Raw genomic sequence first — 13,743 nt, 5'->3', positions numbered from 1 at the left:
AAGAAACATATGCTCATAATCAATGTATAAAATACATGATTCAGAATCTGTAAGAGGTTCTTGATTTCTGGAAACGAACTTCTCGGCGTGGGGGGAACCAGAGGTTATGGTTCAAGGTTGGGAGTAATAGCATTTCCGAATTTGAATTTTCCAGACAAGGCGATGGTTAGAGGTTGCTTTACTACAGTCATTTTAAAGTGAATTGTTTTTATTTACACATTTGGAATTATGAGAAAGAATTGAACAAGATCTGTATGTTGTAGATATATATCAGTTTATGAAAGCAATAATATTAATTTGGTGAACAGAATGAAATGATGGTTGAACCATTACTATAATGGAGTTAAATAGTAGAAATTGGTACTAGTTTCTGTGTACATATAGATGTGCATAAACAAATTTGATTAATGAGTTTATTTCTTGAGCCTTTCTTTATATGTAACAGAGGAATACCAATTTATGTGTACCTAGAGGATACATGTAAACGAAATGGAAAAAGAAAGATTATGTATTCTTTTTATAATAACCAGATAAAGAATTAAAAAATTTGGAGGCAATAGTTGTGAATGGAATTAAGCATAGAATTGTTTACACCAAACTATTGATCTGTCTGTTATGATAATTCTGGGTGAGAAAGCAAGGAACATTCTGGTGATTAGGAAGGATAGGCCATACCATGGTGGTTAAGGTAGGAAGATAATAATTAAAGTTGGTGTCAACATGGGGTAAAAAGATTAATACGAAATGAACTCTACTTGGCTACGACTTAGGCATAAGAGTAGTGTTAGAACAAGAAACTAAGGAGGCAAGTCTTATGAAAGCCTGACCTTACGTCGTATTAGTTGGTTTCTTGAGGGTATATTGTTTTTAGTGCAAGCAAGACTTCGGTGATAGAAGTAAGTCTAACACACAATATAGAGGTGGTTCTACATCTATGCTACATGATTCTTAAAAAAACTAGAATTAGATATTCAGGAATTTAACATATTCATTCCCTGGATTCAAAGGGGTAGTACTTAGAAGTGTGTAAATTTCCTTATGTATTGGAAGGGAAGTAAGTACTTAATACATAGACAGTAATTTATAACTCTTCAAACAACAAGATATGTAACTAGGAAGCAGTGGATTATCTTAGGAATAATTATTTAACCAAAGAATTTGTGTAACAATTTATGAGCAACATTGAACTCTTTTGAGAAAAAATCTAAGTCAATACCAAAATTAAGAAGCAGAAAAATATAACATGATTATGAGATCCACAGAGAATCATGAAGACTCAGATTCCAAAAGATCTAAAATAATCTAGTCATCCAAGAATACTCTGCTTTCTATGCAGGCATTTAGAATGTTAACAAAGGTAAATATCATTCAATAGTAAACATAAGACTGAATACACCCGTAAACCGAAAAGGGACCAGGAGTCATCAAAACTGGTGTATTAATATGAAGACCGTAGATTAAACAACATGAGCGATATATACACATGCATAATTACAGTTCATTTCTTGAAGATATGAAACTTAATAGAATACAAGGAATCATCATTAACATGTAGCCACATTGTGTTAAAATGAAATATTGTACACAAATACCCAAATTCTTTTGTAAAAGCTACAAAAAAATTATACGTTAATTAACACTTAGAGAAAAAGGAAGACAAATTAGGAAAATGATTATAATTTCATCATATAGCATTAGAACAGTTCGTGTAATTGAGTCCAATAGAAAAGAAACATTGGAATTATAAATTTAAAGATCATAAATGAATTATAGAATTTTGACAGTTTGTTAAATTGGAACTCGAATAAAAGCAACACTGATTAAATTTTAAAGGGTAGAAATTACAATCTAAAATAGTGACAGCCCGACTAAACAAGAGAAAAATGAACAACTGAGGAAAATCATAGTTACAGTGAGGGGGTCGATATTTTTCCACCTCTATTAACCCTTTCGAAGCATCTCTGGGCTACAATCCTATTTCATACACTGCAAAACACATAAATTTACAGTGACGAAGAATCACACGAAACAGGACAGTGAAGGCACACAGGGGTAATTCCCTGACTGAAATTGGGTTCCAAACTGAGCAAGGCCTAGAAACAAGAGACAACCAAACCATTACAGACAACCTAGTGAGTGATGCATGAGGTACCCACCTGTAGTAGTGTAAAGACTTGGTGAGAAAATGTTATTGGCAAGTGCAAGCAAAGCCACGACAAGGGAATTGCATCAAAACTGAATACCTGTCAACATTTCTAGGACAGTAAAGGATTAGGATGTTGAGTATAGTTAAAATTGAAGGAAATAAATAAACCCAAAAAAAATAATGACACCATTAGCAAGAAATTACTTGCATTAATGAAATTGCCACACTAGGTAATCACGGACTACCTGCGACAAAAAACACACATCAAACCCTGGGCATAATTTTGGTTATAGAAGGTATGTTGAAACAAATATACACGAGTGAAAACCTAAGGGTAGGGTCTGATAACTATTAAAAACTATATATCACCTTCACTGGTTAGTAGCCGACGAAATTCTACTGATGTAGTATGGTCCTTCTGAACGGGTAGTTAGACAGAAAGAGGTGGCATCTACATCCAACTCGAAGAAAACAAGTAGGGCATGCGGAGGGTCAGTAGCTAAAGCCAACACAAAGGAGGAACAGGGGTTGACATCGGAGCTCAAATGTGTAACAAAAGCATACCAGTAAAGGCTACAAAGGCTTTAAGGCACCAAAATGAGGCATAGCCAACATAAATAAGCAGCACAAAATACAAGGTAACGTGAGCAAAATGATATTAAAAGGGAGAAGATTACCTGAGATGGAAATGGCTACCAGAAGGGCACTAGAGTAGCAACCAAGAAGGGTTGAAATCACCCCGAGAAACGTAGCGGAAGAGCCTGATATCACCTCCACAAATCCTAGGAGGAAACAAAAGAATGAACTCATTTCACAACCCAATTGAGCCTAGTTAGGGTTAGAACCACTTTAATCAAAGAGAGTCATAGATCCACACACAACAGAGATACAATGTTAAACTACTATACCCAACCTCAAAAAGCAAACTTGTCTGGGGGAGTGTGAAGGCCATGTGATGGGGGTTGAGGTGGAGCTCGATGAATGGAGGAGGCGAGAGGTCGTACTATCATAGGGGCAAGTGGAAAATAATTTAATATTCATTATTAACGCCATCTTGGTTGTCATGGTCGTGCCCTAGACTTAGGGTTATTAAGATGGATAAAATTATAAAGTTAACAATGGTAAACCCCTATGTAGACTATGATAATTTATAGCACATAGTATGATAAAGGTGGGAATAGACCAAAGTGCTTTTAATTAAAAAAATCTCATCCTATACTCAATACCTATGTAAGAATAGGCTTTGTGGGTTATGGTGGTAATGAAACTATTCATTTACCCTTTAGTCAATAGAAGAATGGAGATGTACTCTATTAAAGTATGAATTTTTTTTTATTGGTGCATATGATATGGATAATTTTGTGATGTGATTATTTACATATGTGATAGGTATACCTTGCAGAGGTGGGTTTTTCCTAAACTTAGATAGAGTAGAAAATTTGCAGCGCAGGAAATTTCATAAACTTAGATAAGAGTATAAAAGTTCACTCAATTTCATATTAGCTATAGGCAAAGAAGGAAAACATGTCGTTTGGCTCTAGTTCTGTCCAAAATAAAATAATGATTCCCAAGCATTTAAAGCATGATTAATTGATGACTGCATTCACTATTTTGATTTTCTTTCTTCCAAACCTAGTTAAGTTTTTGTTTATTTTATTATGTTTATTGATTTTCTATTTATTTTCTTATTTTTTGGTTATTTTATGAGAAAATAATCTTCAAGAAAGAAACATAGATTCTTATTAAAGCATGGGCACAATTTGTTCAAGGAAGGGACAAGGTGAAGCTTATAGAGGAGTGTGCAAGTCCATCTAAAGGTGAAGTGTCTCCCTTTCCCATGTTCTTCCCCCAACCCACTTAACTATTTCACTGAACCATCAAAGACATCTAGCCCACTACTACTTATTTCTAACATATTGCCTAAGATTCAATGGTCTAACTCGATCTAGTGGCACACAAACCAATGGTACACGAGAAATGGTCTAGCGGAAATAGTGAAACCCTTTAATGAGGTGCAGGTGCTCAAGGCTCAAGGTTCAACCAGGAATATATTTTGTCCTACATGCAAATAAGAATGGGTATCTTTGCCTTAAAGGTCAAAGGTAATCCACTGAGGTATATATTCTAAGAGATATTATAAAGAAGAGACTAACCATGGAGGGTCTACGTAGCTAAGAAATAAACAAGACAACCAACTAACCCAAACCTGAAGTGAATATGTTTTACCATATTATCAACATATAATGTAGAAGTTTACAGACCCTAATAGAAAATAAGAAAACATAAAATTGAATACTGGTTCTATGAAAGTTACCTTTAATTCATTGATATGAGTTGGAAAGGACATGATCATCATCTTGGCCATTTTCTACATGTTTGAAACACATTTAATGCTCTTCTAATATTGTTGTCTCATAAATATTCCAGAGCTTGTCATTCAATTTAAGATAACAAAACGATAAAAATATTTATATTTTTTATTCGCTCATTGAAACTCATGAACACAAATCCTCCAACATTACAACTGTAAATGCTTGTTTAAGTAAATGGACACATTGTATTTCAGTGTTAGTTGGTATACTCAAAAAAATTCAATGTGACAAAAGGCTTCACTCGAAATGATTAGAGGAGAATTATAGTAGCAATGTACCATGTCACACAATGTTAAATAAATGGGGCAAGGAAATAAAATCATTTTAGCAACCATGAACAATGGAGAGAATCCCATAAGCGATGCCAATAATAAGCAATTGAAAAACATAGTGGAAACCCAATTCCAAAACCATAGTCCACCATCCATCTAGGTTTGAGTTTGGATCCTCTTCTTATTAGTCCCTGCCTCCAGCATGGGACTATAGCGATCGATCAATTGTTAAATTCATATTAGTTTGCCTTGAACAAACCTCTTACCAAATTTTAACCAAACTTTTTTGTTGGCTATTTCGTTTCATCACAAGTTAACCAAGCTTTTGTATTGGACCTCTTATTGCTAATTTCACAGTTTTCGATCTATTTATTTTCTAGGCAAAATAGAATAACCAAAGTTCCAAATAAAATGTACAAGGGTTCAGTAATATATCCAAAGTTCCATTTTTCAAAGGTAAAATGTGCAAGGGTTCACGTAAGATATCCAAAGTTTCATTATTCAAGATATTATATAGAAACATTTTATTATATCCAAAGTTCAGTAGGTAGAGTTCAAAATTTGTTTCCCTTGTATTGTTGTTGATGTGATGCCAGATGTCTGACAGTTGTCCACAATCCTCCACGTTTGCCCACATGTATCCAAGTGGCATCCTTCCTCTATCACTGAGACTAAGAGACGTGCTGTAAGACCTACTGGTTACTGGTGTCCTGCAAAGGAGAGAGTTTCAGGAGCAAAGAAGAGAGTTTCAGGAGAGTTTTAGTTTCAGGTGTCAAGGAGGAGAGTTTCAATTTTAGTCAAGGAGGAGAGGAGGAGTTTCAGTCAGGGAGGAGTTTGCGAAGGAGGGTGGAGGAATTTCAGTTTCAAGGTTTGAGGAATTTCAGTTTCAGGGTTTGCGAAGGAAAGTGGACTGCTTGCTGGTGGGGATGGGTTTCAGCTGGAGATCAAATTCCATGTAAGGTCTAGCATGCAAAATGGAAGGGGTTTGTGGAGGGTATCTTTGTTCTGGTAATTTCTGCTCACTTACCTCTTGTTTTCTGCACAACTTTACCATTTCTGGAACCATAAAGGTTGATATACTTCAAACCCCTATTTCCTTATTCGGATGGTTTCGTATCAATCGCAGCTACAAAGGTATTTGTTCCCCATGGTAGTGCTAGCAATGGTATTTGCCTATTTTTTAGTCCCCGCCCGAGATTGTAAAGGAATTATTGAAAGTGTTTAGACGTCAACAACAACTATTCATCCACAACAAGCTTTCTTATTAAAGAGAAAAGGGGCGCGGCTCAAACAACTGATTACCTCACAATATCGATTTCGTAGGGAGAGAATTCCTATGATCGCTTTAATAAATAAATAGATTGGGAAAGATGAAAGAGAGAAATCCCACTCACGTAGATATATTTGCCATATTTATGCTTTTTCGAACCAAAACCCCCCTTCTTGTTAATTTCTAATTGCACTGCTCTTCTCCATTGGAAAATTCTTCTTCTCATTAGGAATGCGTTGAATCAACTGTCTCTTGAAGGCTTCCTGTAGATAAGTCAAGCCTATGATCTTTAGATGACCAAGCTACAACAGCCCAGCCAAGGTACGAAGAGAGTCAGACGCAAAACCATGGGCTTGATTCTGGGCCTGATTTGTTACAATGCCCAAACGAGAAGAATAGGTAAACAAACATGATGAAGCCATGTTTGACATGCCCTCTTTATCTCTGGATTTCCCTGTTATTTTGCATAACTTTACCAGAGGTGTATAGAGCATTACATTCCACTATGTACCCATTTTGGCTTCAAAGTTGGATCTTCGCATGCATGTTTTGCATAAATCATAGCATTTAGGGCATGGTTCATAAGGCAGAAAGAAGATGTATCCGCAACTCAGGAACTAACCTCACTCAGAAAGAAGGCCAGGTATTACCTGAGGCAAAACCCTGAACTCTGTGAAGGCGATTCTAGGCCTGAAAGGAAGCCAAGCTTGGGCTTGAAACCCAGTCCCTCTTGTTTGTTCTTGATCTTCCAAGAAAAGCAGGTTCTAGAAAGGCAGGTTACCCTGAGCTCTGCGAAGGCAATTCTGGGGCTGAAAGGAAGCCAAGCCTGGGCTTGAAACCCAGAGCCATTGGTAGGCAAACACAACGAAGCCATGTTTGATAGGCCCTCTTTATCTCATTCCATGTCTGACAGGCCCTCTTTATCTCACTCTGTCATTCCATGTCTGACAGGCCCTCTTTATCTCATTCTGTGGGAGTTCGATCTGTATTGTCAAGAGTGCAACAACAGGCAGATTTTTTCCTGTCTTTCCTTGCTAAATCAAGGGCCTTTCGAATCTAAGATACTTCTCTGGGGTTAGCTGCATCTGAGGTTTTTCTTAATGAGTTGGTTAGCTAGGAAGTAGACACGTTGGACATGCAAGAGAGATGGAAGTAGAGACCTTGGGTATGCAAGAAAGATGAGAGGTAGGCAGGTGATAAAATTGTGGGCCCACAGGGTTTTACGTGTTGAAATATATTTTTGTATTATACATTTTTTTTGCATGTGTTACAGGTGTCTTCCAGTTTCTTTTTTTTGCAGCTATTAGAGGTCTTTTTTTTAAAAGCTCTGTCTTTAGCTTGATACATTACAGTTTGTCTTTATCATTATACATTACAGTTTCAGAGTAGTGAACTGCTACAACTTTTGAGGTCCAGTTTAATTTGACAACCTTTGAGGTCCATCTTTATTTTATAGGTATTGTCGTGACTTTTTTTGGGATCAAAGAATTTCTTAGGCTTAGACAATCTTGTGGTTTAACACTGTTTAGGATTTCTCTGCATCGTTTTCGCACCGTTTTTGCAGTAATCCTTCAAATGTATATGCATTTCACATCTGTTAAGTACTGATTTCATTAGTGATGCAATTTTTTGCATATATAAGTTGCTTGGTATCTACTCAAAAATGTTAATGGCATATTATGAATTTTTATTTTATAGCTTGAATTGTGCAACTATTTATCATTGAGGTGTTAGTTGTGCCTGGTTGAGTGAATCACAATTGATCCATGACCCCCTGTTCATCATCGGATTCAAGGGTGATGAAAAATAGTCGCTATAATCCATGAGAGAGTCTTCACGTCCAAAGGGTTCCCCTGCAAGTTATTGCTCCATGAACATAGTCAAAGCAACTGTCCTTACAGGGTTTGGGTTTGCCTCATCCATAATTCCATGAATTTCTTTCTCTCTTGATCTTTTTGAGAATACATCTCCGCTAATTTTACCATATTCTGTATATCAATTTTTGAAAGTCCTCCGCAAGGGTGAACATATCCGAAGATAAGCAATAACTGAAATCATTTGACCAATTCATGAGAATAGATTACACTCGGCGTATGCATATGGGTAGTCTGGAATTCTCCTTGGCATCCCAGACAAACCAAGAATCCCTGGACTTCCTGGGAAATGCCCTTTGCAGGATTTTAAGAAGATCAAATGACCTTATTGCAATACGATGTAGGAATGGAGGATAGCCTTAAATAGATTGTGAGAGAAATACCTTTGGTGAAAAAAGTCTACGTACCCCAGCTGACAAAGGGCTAACAATACCCATCAACATTTAAATTGGGGAAATTCTCTCTTTTCTATAATTCACAAACAACTCCATCTCCCCTTATTGGGTAGATTTGGTCTTCATGTACAACACTTGATATTTCACAAACAAGTCCATCTCCCCTTATTGGGTAGATTTTGCCTTCATGTACAACACTTATTGTTGCAATACTACCTATTGATTTTGGTCTGGCTGCTTCTATAGTAAGGATCAAAGCTCCCTCACTAGGCTCTTTGCAAAAAAATGCCAAATAAAGTTGCTTGATTTTAACCCAGAGCCTCATTCTTTCCTGGCTAAATTAAGTTAATTAAGTTCCGCTGTATTGAAGAGTTTTCATTCTGGATCTTCTTAGACTACTACATTTAGGTTATTTTCATATATTTCCCATTAATGTGGTCATATTATTTTTGTTTCGTTTTAGGTCGTTTTCTTATAGATTTCTGGTCATGATTAACCTTATGCTTTGTCCTTTGAAAAAGGTTTGATTTTGGCTTTGAAAATCCCAACTTTTACTATAGCACTAGGTTTGATTTTGGCTTTGAAAACGCCAACTTTTACTACGGCCTACTACTTGCTTGCTATTCACATTTGTAAAGCAGTAAGTGAGGGCTACATCTATGCTAGGCAGGGGAATATATATTCGTGGAAGGCTTAGTAAGAAGAACTATTTAAGGGAGGGGGAGATTGAAGGTTAAAGCCTAACTTTACAGAGCATTTGTCTATAATCTATTTCATGATTAAATAAAACTGTGAGTGCTCATTTGTCCAAAGAAAAAACAAAATATTGTAGATGCATTATTGCTGATGGGGGGATGAGCCGCCTAAAAAGAATGGTGTTGGAAAAGAGAGATGTCATCCTCTAATTTTTGAGAAATTTGCCAGAAACCCATGTCCATACATGCTCCAGCTTTGGAGAGGAAGTGATCAGCCCCTGTGTTATGAATCCTGTAGATAGATGTGGCAAGCAGAGACTGTGTCAAACATAGATTTCAGCATGTGAACTTCATTAAGCAATTGACATCGCTGAGCGTTATTGAAGCAATTTACAACCATCATGGAATTTGCAAAGATTTGTAGTTTTTGACATCCTTCTTCAATTCTAAAGGGAAGTAGTTTGAGGACCATCCTATTAATATTAATAATTAATTCTAGTTTTTTTTATTTTTTTGGAAGCTTTCTTTCTCGTTCATTTTATTTATGCATCTTTAGGTCTCCTCCTCTCAATCATTAAGTCATCATTCAGTTCTGATGATGTTCCAGTTCTGATTTTAAAAATCTACTAAAATGAACACTTTGAATAAAATTCCAAACTCTAATTCTTCACTATCTCTCTCTCTCTCTCTCTCTCTCTATATATATATATATATATATTATAAAAAAAATTCATTTATCAATGCTCACTGTTATAATAATATATATCCAATCTATTATAATAATAAAGTATATGTAAATTTTCTATTTACACAATGAGGTTATATCACAATGGAAGTGCATTTGCAAAATAAACTCAGCAAATGGTTCATTATTCATCCGAATAAAACTAAAAGTTTTCACAAATAAAATCTAACATTGCCCTCTTAATACTCTTAAGTATATTAGATCTATCTTTTCATAGAGCAATTATAAAGCAATGAAGGTTTACATCGTTGAGCGTTATTGAAGCAATTTACAACCAGCATGGAATTTGCAAAGATTTGTAGTTTTTGACATCCTTATTCAATTGTAAAGAGGAGTAGTTTGAGGACCATCCTATTAATATTAATAATTAATTCTAGTTTTTTTACTTTTTTTGAAGCTTTCTTTCTCGTTCATTTTATTTATGCATCTTTAGGTCTCCTCCTCTCAATCATTAAGTGATCATTCGGTTCTGATGATTTTCCAGTTGTAATTTTAAAGATCTACAAAAAATGAACACTCTGAATAAAATTCCAGACTCTAATTCTTCAATATATATATATATATATATATATATATATATATATATATATATATATATTATATATAATTTTTTTTCATTTATCAATGCTCACTTTTATAATAATATATATCCAATCTGTTATAATAATAAAGTATATGTAAATTTTCTATTTACACAATGAGGTTATATCACAATGGAAGTGCATTTGCAAAATAAACTCAAGAAATGTTTCATTATTCATCCGAATAAAACTAAAAGTTTTCACAAATAAAATCTAACATTTCCCTCTTAATGCTCTTAATTATATTAGATCTATCCTTTCATAGAGCAATTATAAAGCAATGAAGGTTTCTATTTGCAAATTCCTAGTGGTATGCAAACCCCAACTTTTACTGTGGCCTACTACTTGCTTGCTCTTCGCATTTGTTTTCGTTATCTTTGACAACGCACTACCCAAAACATTTCTACATGAATCTGGGTTGTGTTTAGGGGAAACGCTTATACTCTGCAGATATCAGATCGAGCTCTGGGTTCTTGAAGATTGGCTCTCACACAGCTCTAAGTTTTTTTATTTTGATCATCCTGGTTCCTTTGAGATCCACTATCCTTCTCAGATCTAATTCTATTGATCTCTGTCATTTCACAGAGATTTTGCCCCACTCGTCTCTCACTTTTTTTATATAGATATGATCCCTTGAATGTCCATTCCCACCCCAGGTTCTGTTCATTTCATATCTGTTTATATTAGTTTCTATGTGGCATCCATATCTGGTTAACAACAATCTGGTTAACAGTGCCAACGCCTTCTCATACAGAATGCTTTCTTATGGGATGACTGCACCTTATTTTCTAGTGATGTTCTGTCTCCATTCTCTAGTATCCATAAGCCAGCCATCCATGATGAAGGTAAACAGAGTTACCAAATTCTGTTGAAATGGGCTGAAAATTTTGAAAATTTTGTTTGATTTCAATGCTATAATTTTCATTAAATAACAGAGAAATAGTCCTTTCTTGTGGGCTACTCACATCTTGTTTTCCACTGATGTTCTATCTCCATTCTCTTGTATCCATAAATCAGCTATCCAGGATGAAGATAAACCAGAGTTACCAAATTCTGTTGAATTGGGCTCAAAATTTTGAAAATTCGATTTGATTTTAACATTTTAGTCATCTTTAGTCATCTTATTGTTGTCGTTGGTGTAGTTTTGAATATTAATGTGATGTTGTTATTATGGTCACACATAACATACCATTGATATTTCAGCAACCACATTCTGATTTCTTCATAGCTCCGCCTAAACTCTGCATGCAGCTTGATCTCCCTATCATGTCTTCTTCCCCATTTTCTTATGTGAAAATCTCAAATTGTGCTCAAAAATTAAATGAAAACTTCACCATAAGAAATACCTTGGTGAGGATCAAAGTAAAGGCATACTTGAGACCCTAATCTTGAAACAAGTTGTTATTTGGCATTTCCATTGTCTTTAAAGAAAACTACAACTTTTGATTTGCTCGATTCCGGGGAATGGCTTTTTCAATAAATGTAGTTGTAATTTGAGAATAACCTTTGTTGCATACTGTAATTGTGCCAACAGTTATACCAATCAATGGATGACTCATTGTATGCAAGCTCAAGATTCGTTGATCACTTTGACCACTGTGGACTTTCCACAATCATAAAAAAGATGGCAAAGTCCATCAAACAATTGTATTGGCAAACTAAATATCATTTGAAATTAAGGGTCGTCAATACTAACATGAAAGTTGTAGTGATTCTGCCAATCCACTGACTGAGGCTTGACAAAGGACTCGGTTGCAACTTTTCCATCCCAGTCTAACATGCTCAGTTCAGATGATGTAAGAATACATTGTTCTGAAATAGAGTTTACAACAGCAATATCCATTGTTGTATCCTCTTCTGTATCTTCATTAGGGTATTGATTGACCTCTTTGACTATTGTGGAGTGAGGGGGAGCATTCTTAAGCAACCCTGTCATTTTCAAGGTCACATAAATATGTTAACAATTTGTTTTTCCCTTCTTCCAGTTTTTCTAAGCATTTTTAATGCATTCATTTTGTTATACAGATAAGCACTACTTGTCATTTTCATTATGTCTTTCCACTGCTTTCTTTATCAAGTTATATTTCTTTCCAAAGCGATTTTTTCATTTTCAAATCCTTTGTCATTTCTAAAAATGACTTGTTACTAGAGATTTGATATTTGTTTGGCAACATAATGCAAGAGCCTATTGGTTTAATAGATCTATTTTGTTGGAAACAATCATCTTTAGTTTTTTCTCATCTCATTAATATTTTTTGCAAATTTATATATAAGAGCAATAGGAAAAATTGCTGAAGTAATTGAGTTTTAGCAAAGACAATTGCACGAGGAAATCTGGTAAGCAATTGGAAATGATGGAAGAAATAATAGATGCTTACAATTACAAATTCATATTACAATGCATTGTTCCTAACAACATTGATTGTGTATTAAAAAGAAATGGTCTCTATAGACTAGATGCATTTTCATATACTGTAGTCGATTGTCTGTTTGACTCATTCGAAGTGCTTCTACATTTTCGTTATGCTTCAAATCAACTACGAAATGGGTTAATAGAACATTTTCTTTTTTGCTTAAACAATAATGATGTTGAAGCAATAGAGTCATATGAATATGAACTAGCATCTGACTTCCTATACGAGTTACATGGAATTAATGATATTGGTACATATCTTCATAAAATGCATTGTTCTACATCTACAAATATAAAGGAATCTGAACGAGGGCTATGGGGGGATACCTTTTGCATACGTTGGTTAGCTAAATGGCTAAATATATCAATTGGAGTTTGGTCATTAACAAGGCAAACAAGATATTTTCTTTTTAATCAACATGAAAATACAATTCCATATTGCATCCTCTTCCATGATGCATTATGAATCATTGCTTTACCAAAAGTTCCCAATATGCATTTCTAAACAATCTAATATCTACCTGTCATCTATTTGCAAAGATATTCAATGCCATTGGATGCATATTGCACATCATCTGCTTTTAAATGAATTAACGATGGCAAAACAAATGACATCTAATTGCGGTGACAGTCCCTTTAATGCAATTTGCTATTTAGTAGCAACAAAATTTGATGCACAGTGTTTGCGACTCTACATTGTCCAATCTTTTTGCAATACACTTATGCATAAGAATCAACAAGCATTGCATTGTTTAGAACAATACCTAATAGTTGATGTGATACACTATGCAATGAATAACAACTGGCAACAATATCTCATAAATATGGCAATGCCATATGAGAAAGGGTAGGTAAAGGGTGGACCATTCTGATTTGCAATGGATATCTGTCATATTCAAAGTGAACATCCAACTATGGTCCTCTGTTGCTAATAACTTTCTCAGTTACAGGTCTGCTTATTCAAGATGCAATCATCTTGT

At 35.0% G+C, this 13,743-nt stretch overlaps 1 long non-coding RNA gene across 1 annotated transcript; it reads right to left on the bottom strand.

Moving 5' to 3' along the window:
* Positions 1–1,787: 1,787 nt before the first annotated feature.
* LOC149143125 (uncharacterized) lies at positions 1,788–3,010 on the bottom strand. Its single transcript, XR_016264984.1, has 3 exons — positions 2,824–3,010; positions 2,516–2,597; positions 1,788–2,391 (listed from the first exon to the last, which is right to left on the bottom strand). It is a non-coding gene; the product is annotated as an uncharacterized LOC149143125 (long non-coding RNA).
* Positions 3,011–13,743: the final 10,733 nt, after the last annotated feature.

This window comes from Pinus tabuliformis, chromosome X (genome assembly GCF_031772625.1).
Source record: "Pinus tabuliformis cultivar Carrire ecotype Pingquan chromosome X, CPIR1, whole genome shotgun sequence".
Classification (NCBI taxonomy): domain Eukaryota; kingdom Viridiplantae; phylum Streptophyta; class Pinopsida; order Pinales; family Pinaceae; genus Pinus; species Pinus tabuliformis.
The sequence above is the reverse complement of the archived record's forward strand: the minus strand, read 5'-3'. Positions and strand labels throughout refer to the sequence as shown.